The sequence below is a fragment of the Tursiops truncatus genome, chromosome 4 (assembly GCF_011762595.2).
Source record: "Tursiops truncatus isolate mTurTru1 chromosome 4, mTurTru1.mat.Y, whole genome shotgun sequence".
Lineage (NCBI taxonomy): Eukaryota > Metazoa > Chordata > Mammalia > Artiodactyla > Delphinidae > Tursiops > Tursiops truncatus.
The window spans coordinates 143,287,040-143,304,200 of record NC_047037.1 but is presented as its reverse complement, the minus strand read 5'-3'; the positions used below and the strand labels follow the sequence as shown (position 1 = coordinate 143,304,200).

The following is a 17,161-nucleotide window of genomic DNA, read 5'->3' as shown; positions in this document are numbered from 1 at the left end:
TAGGATCATATAGAAGTAATTAAGAGGATATTAGGTATTAATGAAACTTAAGCAAGTCAGATGGTGGCACTGGTAGGAAAAGATCTAAGTTTAATTCTTAAGCAAGATGGAGAATTACTAGTTCAGTGAACATACAATGTCCTTTAAACCAAAAGAATATGAATGGGCAGTGCTATAGTTTAATTCTCTAACATCAACATTTATAAAGTGTCTTACATGAGGTTAAGTTTATGTCAAGCTATGAAATAAAACACACAAAAGTCTACTCCCCTACCAAAAAAAAACAAATAACAAAGAAACACCAACGTATATCCCTCCCACTCTCCCCCATATCAGCTTGTTAGCTTAAATATTCTGAGTATTGCAAACTATCATCCTAACATTATAAACAAAGACCAAATGATATACTTTTTAAAAAAAGAAACAAAGGGAAGTTCAATAAGTCAGTCACAAAAGGACAAATACTGTATGATTCCACTTACATGAAGTACCTAATGTAGTTAAATTCATAGAGATATAAAGTAGAATGGTGGTTTTCCAGTGTTGGGGGTGAGGAGAGAATGAAGAGTTATTGTGTAATGGGTACAGAGTTGCAGTTTTACAAGATGAAAAGCATTCTAGAGATGGGTGATTGTGATGATTTCACAACTATGTGAATGCACTTTTTAAAAAATAATTATAGACTTTATTTTATTTTTTTAACATCTTATTTGGAGTATAATTGCTTTACAATGGTGTATTAGTTTCTGCTGTATAACAAAGTGAATCAGCTATACATATACATATATCTCCATATCCCCTCCCTCTTGCATTTCCCTCCCACCCTCCCTATCCCACCCCTCTAGGTGGTCACAAAGCACCGAGCTGATCTCCCTGTGCTATGTGGCTGCTTCCCACTAGCTATCTACCTTACATTTGGTAGTGTATATATGTCCATGCCACTCTCTCACTTTGTCCCAGCTTACCCTTCCCCCTCCCTGTATCCTCAAGTGCATGCTCTACATCTGCGTCTTTATTCCTGTCCTGCCCCTAGGTTCTTTGAAACTTTTTTTTTTTTTTAGATTCCATATATATGTGTTAGCATATGGTATTTGTTTTTCTCTTTCTGACTTACTTCACTCTGTATGACAGACTCTAGGTCCATGCACCTCATTACAAATAACTCAATTTCGTTTCTTTTTATGGCTGAGTAATATTCCAGTGTATATGTGTGCCACATCTTCTTTATCCATTCATCTGTCGATGGACACTTAGGTTGCTTCCATGTCCTGGCTATTGTAATACCACCGAGCTATACACTTAAAAATGGTTAAAGTAGTAAATTTTATGTTATGTATATTTTACCACAAAAACATAAATAAATAAAACAAAGAGAGGGGACTTTTGCTTCTGCACATGATGACGTAACCAGGGTAGGACTTATCCTCTTGCTATGAACAACCAGAAAACTGTAAAAAACATATATATGAAACAACTGATTTCAGACATTGGACAACAGGCTACACAAAACTGTGATAAATGCAAGCCCTATAATTGTCCTTTGTCAGTGAAAGCACTTACCAGACTGCATGACAAGGAGGGGAACCTAAGAAGAAAACCACAGCCTATTGAGGTGGTGAAACATATGAGAGCTCAGTGAAGCTGAGGCAATTAGAGATTGTGAAGAGGAGATATGAGGGAAGGCTCTGAAGACAAGAGAGCCACATAAAAAGAGCTCCAAAAATCTGCACTGGGGGGGTCACCTTCATCTGTTGCCAAATTCTAAGCAACACATGAAACTCAATGAGGCAAAGCAAAAATTGAACAATTTCTAATGTTCAACAGAGAGCTGGGAGGCATTTAGAATTTTGACCAGCAAGAGCAAAGAGTTCCAGTTGAACCACCAAGGCAATACATAGAGACGGCAGAGGATTGCACCTAAATAATGGCAGAAAATATTCCAAATTTGATTTAAAAAACTATATACCCACAGACTGAAGAAGCTGAATAAAATGAAAAAATTAAAAGATAAACATAAAAGAAACCACACTAAGGCACCAAAGAGTGGGAGGAGAACCTTAAGCCCAGAAGAAGAAATATAAGAATGATGCTGTACACCTGAAACTAACACAACATTGTAAATCAGCTATACTCCAATAAAAACTTTTAAAAAAAGATATATAAGAATGAGCATAGTTTCTCATCAGAAATTATACAGCCAAAACACAATGGAACAAAAAAATTTACGTGCTGAAAGAAAGACTGTAAACCTAAAATTTTACTCTCAAAAAAACTTCTTTAAAATTAAGGAGAGGGAATTCCCTGGTGGTCCAATGGTTAGGACTCCGCATTTTCACTGCCGAGGGCATGGGTTCAATCCCTGATTGTGGAACCAAGCTGCATAGCACGTCCAAAAAAAAAAAATTAAGGAGAAATAACTTTTTTAGTTAAATATAAGCTGAAAGAGTTTGTCACCAGCAAACTTAAGCAACAAGATATGTTAGAGGACTTTCTTTAGGAGGAATTAAAATGATACCAGGTGAGTAGCCACCAAAATAAAGAAAATATAAATAAAAAAACAAGTAGCAAGACAGTAGAGTCAAACCTAACCATATCAAAGTTACAATAAATGTAAATGGTCAAAACATTCCAATCAAAAGACAAAGACAGGGTAAAAGCAAGACCTAACAATAAGCTGCCTAAAATAAAACCCAGTTTAAATATAAAGGTAAAAATAGGTTAAAAAGAAAAGAATTGAAAAAGATAAGCCACGCACACACTAACCATAAATAAAGACATTTCATAATCATAAAAATGTTAACCTATTAAGAAGACATACCAATACTACATGTATATGCACACAATAACTGACAAAATTAAAAGTAGATATAATACTCCTCTCTCTGTACTTGATAAATCAAGTAGACATGCAATCAATAAGGGAACAGAAGGTCTGAACATTATCATCAATCAATTTGTCCTAACTGAAACTTTTGGAACACTCCAGCCAATAACTGAGTAATACAGAATAATTTCAAGTGAACATGGAAAAGTTTAAAATAATACAAAATATTTTTTCTGAATTAAATTAAAAATCAGGAACAGAGAGTTATCTAGAAAACCCTAAATATTTGTAAATAAAATGCCACATTTCTAAAAGACTCATGGGACAAAGAAGATATCACAAGGAACTTTAGAAAACACCTTGAACTGACTGAAAATGAACATACAAGATAGCAAAATACAAGGATAGTCATAAATTTCCAGTGGCAATATAAAATGATATGGCCAATCTGGAAAATCATTTGGCAGTTTCTAATTAAACTTGCAACCATCACATGACCCAGAAGTTGTACTCCTGGGCATTTGTCCCGGCAATGAAATTTTATGTTCACAGAAAAACGTGTACATGAATGTTCATAGCAGCTTTATTCTTAGTAGCAATACTGGAAGTAATCTAAATGCCTTCAACAAATGAATGGTTGAACAAACTCTGGTACATCCATACAATGAATACTACTCAGCAATACAAAGAAATGAATTATTGATGCATAGAACAACCTGGAAGTACTGAAAGAACATAATGTTTAGGAGAAAAGGGCTAATCCCCAAAGGCTGCATACTATATAATTCCACTTACATAACATTAGCAAAATGACAAAAACTATAGAGATGGAGAACAGATTAGTAGTTTTCAAGGGTCACGGACAGTGGATGGGATGCAGGATGGATGAAAATACAAAAAGGTGGCAAAGGGAGTCCTTTTGGTAATGGAACAATTATGCATCTTAACTGTGGTGTTGACTACATGAATCTACAACTGGGATAAAACTGCACAGAACTCTACACACAAACACAAACAAAAATATGCAGGTTAAAAATACAATGAAAGCTGAATAATGTCTGTGTTCTAGTTAACAGTACGTCAATGTCAATATATCAATGTCAATTCCCTGAATTTGATATTGTACTATACATATGTAACATGTCACCATTGGGGGAAAGTAGGTGAAGGATACACAGAATTCTTCATATTATTTTTACAACTTCCTGTGAGTCTATAATTATTTCAAAATGAAAAGTTTAAAAAATACGTGGGATACAGATGAAGCAGTGTTTTGAGGGAAATTTAATAGGTCTAAATACTACTATCAGAAAAGAAAAAAAATCCAAAATCATTTATCTTAGCTTCTACTTTAAGAAAAACACAGGCTTCCCTGGTGGTGCAGTGGTTAAGAATCTGCCTGCCAATGCAGGGGACACAGGTTCGATCCCTGGTCCAGGAAGATCCCACATGCCGCAGAGCAACTAAGCCTGTGCACCACAACTACTGAGCCTGCACTCTAGAGCCCACATAAGCCGCAACTACTGAGCCCGCATGCCACAACTACTGAGCCCATGAGCCACAACAACTGAGCCCATGCTCAGTTTATCGCTGATAAATTTGATGTCACTGAACTCGATAACTTAGAAAAATCAGTACCTTACAGAACACAAATTACTAAAACTGACTCAGGACACAAAAATCTGAAAAGCTTAAAAAGCTAAAATCTTAATTAAAAAACTTCTCACAAAGGAAATTTGAGGCCTGGATGAATTCTACCAAAAATTTAAGGAAAAAAATAATACAACTGAAGACAAACTCTTTCAAAAAATAGAGGAAGGAACACTGCCTAATATATTTAATGAGGCCAGCTTTAACCCGTCACAAAACCAGGCAAAGATACTACAAGAAAAGAAAACTGAACAATTTCCCTCATGACCACAGACATAAAAGTCCTTTACAAATATCAGAAGGGACTTCCCTTGTGGCACAGTGGTTAAGAATCTGCCTGCCAGTTCAGGGGACACAGGTTTGATCCCTGGCCCGGGAAGATCTCACATGCCACGGAGCAACTAAGCTGGTGTGCCGCAACTAAGCCGGTGTGCCACAACTACTAAGCCTGCACTTTAGAGCCCATGAGCTGCAACTCCTGAGCCCACGCACCACAACTAGTGAGCCCACACACCGCAACTACTGAAGCCCGCATGCCTAGAGCCTGTGCTCCGCAACAAGAGAAGCCACCACAATGAGAAGCCTGCACACCACAACAAAGAGTAGCCCCTGCTAGCCACAACTAGAGAAAAGCCCACACACAGCAACGAAGACCCAACACAGCCAAAAAGAAAAAAAAGACTGATTAGAAAACTCAAACCAAAAAAAAAAAAAAAGTACCAGCAAATCAAACTCAGAAAAATAGCTAGATATATTTTTCTTTAAAGAAAGACAGTCCATCAGGACCAAGTTGAGTTCAACCTAGGAACGCAAAGTTAGATTAACATTCAAAGTTCAATCAATAAAATTCAAATTTCCTCAAGCTGATAAACGAATCTATGAAAAACCTGTTAACATTACAATTAATGGTGAATGACTGAATGCTTTCCCCCTAAGATAAAAAACAAGACAAAAACATCCTTTCTCACCACTTCTATTTAATATTATACGGGAGGTCCTAGACAGTAAGGTGGGAAAAAGAAATAAAAGGCATACATATTGGAAAGGAGTAAGTAAAACTATCTTTATTTGCAGATGACAAGACCATGGAGAAAAAGATTATTAAAATTAATAAGTGACTTTGGCTAAGTAGAGGATATAAATTCAGAATACAAAAACAATTATATACTAGCTAATAATTAGAAATGAGTATCTTTTAAAACTACCATTTATAATAGTATCCAGAAACACGAAATGTTTGAGGGGATAAATTTAACAAAATACATGCAAGAATTTTATACTGAAAACCCCAAGACTCTGCTGAGAGAAATTAAAGACTTAATAAACGGAGAGATTACAGTATGCATTGATTGGAAGATTCAGTATTGCTAAGATGTCAATTCTGTTTGAATTGACCTACAGATTCAATGCAATCTCAATCAAAATGCTAGTAGAATTTTTGGAAGAAGTTAAGAAGCTGATTCTAAAATTAAAAAAAAAAAAGCAAAGACCTAGAATTGTCACAACTATTTGGAAAAATAAGAACAAAGTTGGAGGATTTAGTTTACCTGATTTTGGATATCCAGTAATCAATACAGTGTGATATTAGTATAAACATAGGCTTATAAATGGAACAGAAAAGAGAACCTCAAAATAGGCCCAAGCATTTATGATCAAGTGATTTTTGATAAAGGTGCAAAGACATTTCAATGGGGAAAGGATTTCCAAAAACTGTGTCAGAAGAACTGGGTATTTATATACATATATATAATATAAATGAACCTCGATCCTTACCTAACACCATACACAAAAGGTAACCTAAACATAAAAGCTAAATCTGTGGAACTTTTGGAAGAAAAGTAAGAAAAGAATCTTTCTTCTTGGACTTTGGGGTAGAGTAGAATTTCTTAGATACATCAATAAAAAGCAATATACCAATCAAAGGAAAAAATGATAATTTCTATTTCATCAAAATTTTTAAATTCTGCTCTTTGAAAGACACTATTTACAAAATGAAAAGGCAAATAACAGATGGAAAAAAGATGTCTCATACATACATATGAAAAAGAACTAGTATTCATAGCAAAATATTTCAACAGATACATCATGGAAGACATACTAAGAGCATATGAAAAAGAAGCTTGTCATCATTAGTCCTCAGGAAAATAATTAAGATCACAATGAGATACTAATATCTATCATTAGTCTTTAGGAAAATAAAAACTATAGTTAGGATGAGACACCAACACACATTTAGTAGAATGGCTAAAACTGAATGACTGACAATAACAAGTACTGATACAAATGGCAGTAAACTGGAACTGTCATACATGGCCACAAGGAGTGTAAACAACTTTGGAAAACAGGTAGACCCTTGTAATAGCACTTCCATAGCACTTACCATTCCACCTAGCCACTCTCCACTCCTAGATATTTACACAAGAGAAATGATAACATATTCTCACACTAGGACACGTACACAAGTATCCATAGCAGCTTTATTTATAATAGCCCAAAGCTATAAACAATCAAAATGTCTATCAATAGCAAATAAACAAACATACCTTACAATGGAATGGTACTCAGCTGTGGAGGGAACAAAACACATTCACACAACATGAATGAATCTCAAACGCACAGATGCTGAAAGAAAGAAGCAAGACACAAAAAAGAAGCCAGTACACACTGTATGATTCCATTTACATGAAATTCTGGAAAAAGTGAATCATATCAACAGTGACAAAAAAAATATCTGAATGGAAAGGGGCACCAGGCCTTTTGGGATGATGTTCTATACCTTGATCGTGGTGGTAGTTACAAGAAATATACACACATCAAGGTTTATTAATCTGTATACTTAAAATAGATGCATTTCATTGTATATAAATTATTCAAAGGGGAGGGGGATTCTGCCTTCTATTACAACGTTGTGGTCAGAGCGGGCCAACACCACCAATGAGGCAAGAAGATTTTTTTTAGTCATAAGTTTCAAAAGCTGTATTTCTAACACCATCAAAGCAATGAAGACTAAATGAATTAAAATTCCTCACTAGGAAGAGCCCTTCTAGATAAGCTAAAAATAAGCTGCTAATTCTGAACACTGGCTAAGAATCAGGCTTGGTCCAAGCTAAGGGATTCTATGGGAGGAAAGAAAAACCAGCAGAGCTTTTTTGTAGCCTCAAGGCCTGCAACAGACTGGAAACTAAAGGAGCATCCAACACAAGGCCTGTCCTCCCCACCAGACAACTGCTGAGTTCTGGGACCATGCAAAAGGCCAGGGGACTGGGCCAGCAAGACAGACTGACGTTTCTCCCCATATCTTCACATGTTTAGGGGACCAGGCACACTAATGGAAACGGGCCTGCAATAAGTATCCAATCCATCTCCCCCTCAAATCATTTGCCAGATTTTGCACCCATCAGTGTGTGGCAGGAGCCCAAGATCTTTTAACTGGTTGAACTTTCAGGGCTGAGGAGACAGGGACGTGTAAGCGTTTTGGTCAAGAACCCAGGAAGGCCATTCTCAAGATCAGGGACAAACTAGAGATTTCTAAACAATGGTCTTAGAGTCCATCTCAAGGAGCTTAGAAAAAAAAAAAAGAGAGAGAGCAGTGTAAACCCAAAGTAAGTGGAAAGAAAGAAATAATGAGCAGAAATCAACAATATTTTTTAAAGGCATGGAGAAAAGTATCCAAGCTAAAAGCTGATTCTTTGAAAAGATCAACAAAATGTATAATAACTCACAGTTAGAATAATCAAGATAATAATATAATGAGGGTATAAATCATCAATAACAAGAATGGCAGAGGAATTATTTCTACAGGTCCTACAGACAATAAAAGAATAATAAGAGACTATCCTGAACTACTTTAGGTAATAAATTCAACTTAGAAGAATTGGTAAAGTTCCTTGAAAGACAACAACTACCAAAGTTCATTCAAAAAAAAAATAGATAACCCGCACAGGGCCATATTGATTATATAAACTGAATTCCTAGTTAAAAACTCTAAGGTCAGAGGACTACACTGGTAAATTCTACCAAACATTTATGAATGAAATAATACTAATTATATACAAACTCTTCCAGAAAACAAGAGAGGAGAGAACACTCCAACTTTATTTTATGAGGCCAATATTATCTTGATAACAAAACCAGACATTATAAGAAAAAAACCTCCAGAACACTATCCCTCATGTAACTAGAAACTAAAATCCTTAAAACCTTCTCAAATTGAATCCAGAAATATTTTAAAAGGAAAAAAATCACAACCAAATGAGGTTTATCCCAAGAATTCAAAGTTGGTTTCACATTCATCATTCAATGTAATTTACCATATTGACAGAATAAAGGAGAAAAACCAGATGATCATATCAATAGGTGCAGAAAAACCTTTGGCAAAATTCAGCACCCACTGATGATAAAAAGTCTAAACAAACCAGGGACGGGAATTCTCTCAACCTAATAAAGGGCACCAACTAAAAACCTACAGCTAACTTCACACCTGAGACTAGCAAGAAGGCAAGGTTGTCCACACTCACCACTGCTATTCAACACGGTGCTGATACCCACAGCATGAATGAATCTCAGAATTATCATGTTGAGTGAAAGAAGCCAGACAGAAAAAGAGTAGGTAGTGTATGATTACATTAATACAAAATACAAACTACTCTAAAATAACAAAAAGTATGTCTGTACTTTCCTGGGACCCAAAGGCAGAACAAGGAATGGACTGTAAATGGACACAAGGAATCTTTTGGGGTGACAGAAATGCTCTGTCTCATGGCTGTACACAACTGTCAAAACTCATCCAACTGTACACCTTAAATGTATGTAGTGTATTTATGTAAATAAATTTTATAAGAAAAAACTGATTAAAATGTTTAAAAACAGGAAGAGAGAAACAAAGGGATGAAAAGATGAAAAATTTCAACAGTCTTGGAATCTACAGAAAAGTAGTCAAATTGACATTCTATAATTGAAAAATATAATGTTAAGAACTTATTGGATGTCTTTAAAAGAAAAGCAGCCAGAAATAAAGACAACAATTAGAGGAACTCAGACAGGTCCAATAGAAAATATCCAAACTTTTGGATATTTGGATCTAAAACTGAAATTCAGAGAGAAAAAACTATAAAAAAAGAATGAAAACAGTACGAAGCATAAGAATGTGTGGGACATGGTCAAAAAGTCTCACATACGTGTAATGAGAGAGTGGAAAAGAATGGGGTAACAGCAGCATTTGAATGAATAATGGCTGAGAATTTTCCAAGTCTTATTAAGGACAATGCATAATTCAAAAAGTCCCATGAACCCCAAGTAGGATAAACAGAAAACACATGCACATGCATGTATACACGCAGAGACACAGGCACGATGACAGAAAATATTAAAATCAGGCAAAGAAAAAAAACACACCTTTTCTTTGAAACAACAGCAAAACAAAAGGCTGACTTTTCAACAAGCACTATAAAAGCCAGAGGACTTAGAGAACATGTTGAAAATGCGGACATATTTAAAATGCTAAAAGAAAACAACTGTCAACGTAGAATTCTATACCCAGTGAAATTAATTTTCAGAAACGAAGGGAACCTAAATGTGTTCTCAGGCAAAGGTCAAGAGAATTTGTCATCAATAGATCTGCACTACAAGAATACTTTTAGTTCTTCAGGCTGAAAGAAAATATTCCCAACTACAAGCATAGAACCACAGGAAGAAATGAAGAATGCCAGAAAGGGTAAATATGTGAACAAATATTTTAAAATATCAACTGCTTAAAACAGAAATAATGTCATGTTGGACTTACACATAGAAGCAGAAATATATGACCATATCAGAGGAATCTGTAATAAGTCATGATGTAATTGAAATCTCTTGGGTAACTTTTAATGTAAGAATAAATAAGAATCCAGGAGATTAAAGAATGAAATAAAAAATACCTGATTAATCCAAATGAAGGCAGGAAATGGGGAATAAAGGAACAAAGAACCGGTGGAACAAAAAGAAAACAAAGAGTAAGATGGTAGAATTAAACCCAACATTTCAAAAATCAAATTAAATGTAAATAGATTAAACACTCCAACTAAAATGAATAAAAATTATTATATTCTATTCAAAACAAGCATAATTTAAAAGTAAGGATGCAGGGACTTCCCTGGTGGTGCAGTGGTTAAGAATCCGCCTGCCAATGCAGGGGACACAGGTTCGATCCCTGGTCAGGGAAGATCCCACATGCCACGGAGCAACTAAGCCTGCGCACCACAACTACTGAGCCTGCGCTCTAGAGCCCATGAGCCACAACTACTGAAGCCCGCACGCCTAGAGCTTGTGCTCTGCAACAAGAGGAGCCACAGCTATGAGAAGCCTGTGCACTGCAAGAAGAGTAGCCCCCACTCGCCACAACTAGAGAAAGCCCGTGTGCAGCAACGAAGACCCAACGCCGCCAAAGAAAAATAAATAAAATTTAAAAATAATAATAATTTAAAAAATGAGAGTAAGGATACAGTCCTTACTGTAGGTTGAAAGAATAGAAAAAGCTGTACCACATGAACACGAAGCAACGCAAAGCTCCAGTGGCTTTATTATCATCAGACAAAAATACCTTAAGGCAAAACATAAGAGCAGAGAAAAAGGACACTTCACAATGAAGTCAATTGACTTCACAATGGGTCAATTCAATGAGAAACGATAAGACCCTAAATTGGTATGCAACTAATATTGTCTGTTTAAAATATACAAAGCAAAAACAGAACTAGAAAGAGGAATAGATAAATCCGCAATCATAGTTGAAGATCCTAACACACCATTACACCAACATTTGTTAAGTAAATTTAGCAAGGTCACTGGATAGAAGGTCGATATGCAAAACCCACCTGCATTTCTATATAGTAACAGCAATATCATCAAAATATTTTTCAGAAATAAATCAAACAAAACCTGTGCAAGACCGCTACACTAAAAACAACAAAACATCATTGGAAAACATTAAAGACAACATACAAGAAGGAATAAACCATATTCTTTGATTTAGAAGACTCAATATTGTAAACATGTCAATTCTCCTCTAAACTGATCTACGGAACCAAAACACGCCCATGAAAATCCTAAGAGGTTTTTTGTAGGAATTGGTACGCTGATTGTAAAATGATAAAGATAGGCAAAGAACTTAAGAGAAGTGCGGCCAATCTAGACAAACCCAGGTGGAGGACCCCACCAGCCTTTATCAGGATGAGAACGGTGAAGCTACAGTAATCAGTGTAGCAGCTCTGACAGATGGAGAAACAGGTCAATGGAACAGAACATAGTCAAGAAACAGACCCACACATGGAAGGTGTGCCCATTATCTATTTATTGCCTCTCAGCCCCAAATCACCCTTCTTTGCTCTGTTTTTGTGACACTAGTGCTGGACCCTAAGAACATTTCTCCACGGCCAGCTGACACAGTCATGGCATTGTCAGGAAAGAGCACTGCAAGAGGAAGGGGTTCTCTTTCAGGTTCCAGGGTTTGTTTGTTTGTTTTCTTGCTCTGTAGCGTGAAGGCCAGGGGGCAGTTTCTCCATGAGTACAGCAGGCATCCCTGCAGGTGACTTCCTAGTGAATCACGGGCACCACAGCAGCCAACCCCAGCTTGAAGCACCTCAGTGAATTTCTCCAGTGGGTCACAGCCATGACTTCTCCGGCAATGATGAATCTTAGACTTGTTGGGGAGACCCTCTTCTGAGGCTGTCCCATCTCCAGGTACTTCCCCTCAGCTCCAGAGGTAGCGGCTGCTCCCTACATCTGCTATTCCTGTATTCTTTACAGCAACCTTACTCTTTACCCTGTTTGATAGTTAATCCCTTTTGCTAGTTAACAGTTCTTTATAATAAATGTTCCCTATTCAAATTACTGGTGTAACCACTGTCTCCTGACTGGACCCTGATCCATAAGGGCACTTGATCTTCTGCAAAGGTACCACCTGTAATTTGGCGGGGAAAATAGTCTTTTCAGTAAATGAGACTAGATGAACTGGATATCCACAGAGAAAACGGGAACTTGGACTTATATCTCACACTAGACACAACTGGACTGGACCTAAATGTTAAAGGAATATAATAAAATTTCTAGAGGGAGACACGGAAGAATATCGTCATGGCCTTGGGGTAAACAAATTTTTCTTAAACCAGACACAATAAACATTACTCATAAAAGAAAAGATGGATAACTTGAACTTACTAATAAGAACTTCTATTTATCAAAAGACATCATTAAAAGAGTGAAAAGACAGGCTTCCCACTGGGGGAAGACGTTTGCAATGTATATATTAAACAAAGAATTTTTCTCCAGGATATACAAAAACCACTACAATTTAAAAAAAGAGAGAGAACAAACCAAAAATGGACAGGAGACTTGAGCAAGCACTTCACAAAAGAGGACCTTCAAATGGACAATAGCATAAAGAAGCGCTCGATGTGATTTACCCCAAGAAATACATGTCTGGTCTTTATCCCCATTCTTGGCAAAGAGCTCCTAAAACCCTTGGAATTTCCTGAAGTGAAAGAGGGATAAAGGTATCTTTTGCTATGTTAATGAAATAACTTTTAGAAAGTCCCTAGGTAACCCAAGGATGGGACCTGGTGGCCAGGGGAACCAACCACATGATTAGAGGGCTGGGCCTTTCCAGGGAGGGGAGAGGGGCTGGAGATTGAGCTCCACCATCAATGGCAAACGATTTAATCAATTATGCCTGCGTAACGAAGCCTCCATAAAAATCCAAAAGGCTAGGCTTCGGGCTTTGGAGAGCTTCCCGGTCGGTGACCAGGTAGAGCTGAGGGGAAAGCGGTGGGCCCGGAGAGCGCAGGAGCTTCGAGACCCTTCCCACGTACCTTACCTTACGAACCTCTTCCATCTGGCAGTTCATCTGTAACCTTTACAATCAACTGGTAACATAAGTAAATGTTTCTCTGAGTTCTGTGAGTCACTCTAGCAAATTAATCAAACCCAAGGAGGTGGGTCATGGGAACCTCCAGTTTACAGCCAGTTGGTCAGCAGCACAGGTAACAACTTGGACTTGTGACTGGCATCTGAAGGGGGACAGGGACGGCCTGGTGAGACTGAGCCCTTGGCCTGTGGAATCTGATGCTGTCTCCAGGTAGATGGTGCCATAGCTGATGTTGAAGAATTGCTTGGTGGTGTGGGAAAAAAACACACGTTATCAGTGATCAGGCCAATGGAGACTAAACCACAGCGAGATACCAGCACACAACTCCACAAAGGCAGACGTGAAAAGGACAGAAACCAGCAAGTGTTGCTGAGGGTGCAGAGCAACTGAATTCTCAGGCATCTTTGGACAGGTTGCAAACTGGCTCTACCACTTTGAAAAACTGTCTGGCAATTACCTACTAAAAGTAAACAGACACCAGCCCTATGACACAACAATCCCACTTCTGGATACATATGCAAGAGAAATGTGTGTCTATGTTACCCAAAGAAACCTACAAGAACAGTCAGAGAAGTTTTATTCTCAACAGCCCCAAACTGGAAACCCCAGATGCCCGTCAGTGGCAGAGGAGTTGAATGGAGAGCCACTTTGTGGTGTGTGCACTGCGATCCCACAGAGCCAGGAACAATCCCTTTAAACATCTTTTTGAATTCCTGCTCTGGCACAAACTTTTTAAGAATACCCTCTCTATTGATTTCATTGTTTTTACTTTTTTACTTTTCCCCTTATCACACTAAACACTTTTCAAAAATCACAAAGAAGTTTTTTCCCTACTTAGAGTATCTTATGAGTAAGACAGAGACAGAGCATGTCGCCGCAGCTCTTTTTTAACCAGACATGTACTATCCATTTCCACACACTACAGAGGGCGCTTCCTCCGTCCACTCTGTGGCAGCAGAAGTGGCAGAGGGCGGACAACACCCAGGCTCTCAGACATCTCGGTCGCCGCGCACCAGCCGCCAGGTGCCCGCCCTGCCTGGGCGCCTTCCCCAGGCGGTTCCCTGTCGTCTCACAAGCTAGGCCCCGGCAGATGTACAGGACACATTTTTCTATTTTACTAGTTAGAAAACAGAAGTGTAGCAATAAAGCTAGGACAGCTATCACCTACTGCCCACCTCCCACGTGCCAGCCCGCACTCCGCAGTCTCCAAGACACAGATGAGACGCCCATCCTCTCCAAGGCCTTCTTCCATCCTTCCAAAGTGCTGCCTCCCCGGAGCTCCGCATACTTCTCTTGCTCTTCTCTGATGATGTGTGGCTGGCTCTTCATGGTACCGAGGACACATGTGTTCGTGCATCATGCCCCACCCCCAAGTGGATTCCATGCTCCCTGGATTACATGGAAAGACTCTCCCCTGTACTTACATCCTCAGCAGCAGTCAGGACAGGGCTTTTCAGTAAATAACCTGTTGGGCTGAATTTCTAGCATCACATCTCAGAGCCTCAGCCTGGGAAGACCTTCTGGAAGAGAAGGGGCTTACGGCTCATCTGATGAAAGCAAGGGCCAGCATATGACACAGGAAAATAACGAGCAACCTTTGCGAGGACCCCGGTTTGCTGCAGTGACACTATTAATTCCAGCGGAGCTCTTGGCCAGGAATGTAGGAGCCAAAAGCCTGATTAGCTCATTGCTGAAATGCTGGCAAACATGCTGGTTCTTGGCCTGGCCCCAAAAGAATGTGATGTGAACATTACACGCCATTAAGCTGACTCAGAGAACAAATGACTAAGTTTCCGATAATCAAGGAGATTTTGGCCTGGCCATTCTTCATCCTGATGCAACCTGAGTGTAATGCATTGAGAGGGATGATTCCAGCCCAGCCCAAAAGAAATGTCACTGATACGGTGTGTGTGTTCTCAGCCAGTCTTGCCTCACGTAAGGGGCGGAGTGAGGAGCATTTTACTGCCTTTCTAATGCTCCAACAGCCATTCAGAGCCCTCTGGGAACAATCTTCTTCAATACCAGGCTGTAAAACAGGTGATTCTGTTTATAGGCGCTGTGCTATTTAAAGACCAGCCAGCTCATTAGCGTCAAGCGCCACAGCCCTGCACTCCACATAGCGATTCAGATATGGCCCCCAAATGGAGGGAAACCTTCATGTGCCAAGGAAATGAAAGACGTCAGAGGGAACTAAGACGGGCACAGGTCACCTCATCCACGCGTTGGAGATATCGGAAGCTAAGTCTCCAGGCAGGGGTGGCCGGGGCTCTTCCAAGTGACCCGAAGACTAACAATTCCACATCGTTTCCCACACTGTCATTATTCCTTCATTCTGGAGACCATGCCTGTGCGCCTGTGTGTGTGGTCGTGTGTATGTGTTGGCAGGGGAGGGCAGGTGGACCAGGGGGCTGAGACTCCTGTGAGTGTCTCTTATTCAGCGAGAGGTGATGATGGCTTCAGAAAGCAAGCCAAAGTTCAAGGTGCCCTCCCTCCACTCAACTCCAGCAGAGATCTCAACCACACACCCATCTTCCTGTCGGTCACTAGACACCAACCTCAGTGACACCCAGTTTCCGGAAAGAGACACAGGCTTTAAGGGAGTTCAAAGGCACATGCAGTCTGTCATATCGGGGACAGGAAGCCAGGTTTCTGACTTCATTTCTACTAGCAAGGAGCTGGGGACAGGACCCACTTGTCACAGTGACAGTGTTCCCTGCAGGCACTTCTACTCTGAGACAGGAGCTCTAAACCAGCTAAGATTTCTCAGAAACTAGGGAAGAGTAATATTCTATGGTCAATGATGCCTTGAGGCCCTGCAAAATCCTGTCTTTTTAGAAAGATTCAATCACGTTTAACATAATCTAGGTAATAAATTAGAAACTTAATCTTAGGGTTTAAAATTTTTTTTTCCTGATGGTCTGGGAACTGAAAGGGAATTGCAATTAATCAGAATTTCCTACTCCCCAATTCTCATTAGAAGAAACTTTACTGTTCTTTCCATAAAAGGCATGGAACCAGCCCAGAGTTACCAGCCAGGGAGAGGTGCTAAGGCAGAGCTAGGGGCGAGCACAGGGCACACCTCTACACCCCAGGTGCTGCCCCCAACGACGATGACCACCCTGCAGCTGAGAGGCATGCTTCTTCACCTTTGTTCCTCCACTGGCACCCAGAAACCACAAGTGAGCCAGCCAACAGCTCTGCTTCCTGACACCAGGCAGTGAAGTGTACATCTCTGTCCAGGGGACCTAACCTGCCAGACGGCTCCAGGACCAGACCCAGGGTCACTCCCTCTCCCTCCTCAGCCACCCAGAGCCCTGCTGCAGAGCACCTGCTGCAGCCAGGCACAGCTTTCCTGTCTCCTCTGTCCTATATCTTCTCACGCAGCTTTTCAGTTGAGAACTTGTCCTACCCACCTTCTCTCCCTCATAAATTACTGGAAGAAAAAACCTCTTAGCATCAGAAAAAAACCATCTATAATACCTTTGGTCTCCCTCTTAGCACTTAGCACAGAGGTCTATACCCCCCTAATACTGCTGGTACTAATAAATGTTGTTGTTGAGTAACTGAACAATCTGGGTTAGAAAGATTTTCCATCACAGAGCAGAATTGCCTGTAGGACTTTTGTCTTTTTTTTTTTTTTTAGAGAAGTAAGCCTTTATTTCCATATTTCATAAATAAAGCTGGCTCAGTTGGTTGCTTTTGTAGGGTTTTGTCTTGAAAATCAAATTCTGATGTTAATTTCTAAAATTATTTACAATATGAAAGTTGAAATGAATCTCTGTTTCTTTCCA

The 17,161-nt window shown here is 39.3% G+C and overlaps 1 protein-coding gene across 14 annotated transcripts in view; it reads right to left on the bottom strand.

Annotated features, from left to right (window-relative positions):
• Positions 1–17,161, bottom strand: part of PCBP3 (poly(rC) binding protein 3) — a 213,837-nt gene that overhangs the window by 162,210 nt on the left and 34,466 nt on the right. Inside the window, exon 1 of one of the 14 annotated variants that reach the window (XM_073804600.1) lies at positions 14,795–15,183. The exons of the other annotated variants lie outside the window; for them this stretch is intronic. The gene's annotated coding sequence lies outside the window, so the exon portion shown is untranslated. Of the gene's footprint in view, positions 1–14,794; positions 15,184–17,161 lie in introns of those variants that run through there. 14 annotated transcript variants of the gene reach the window in all.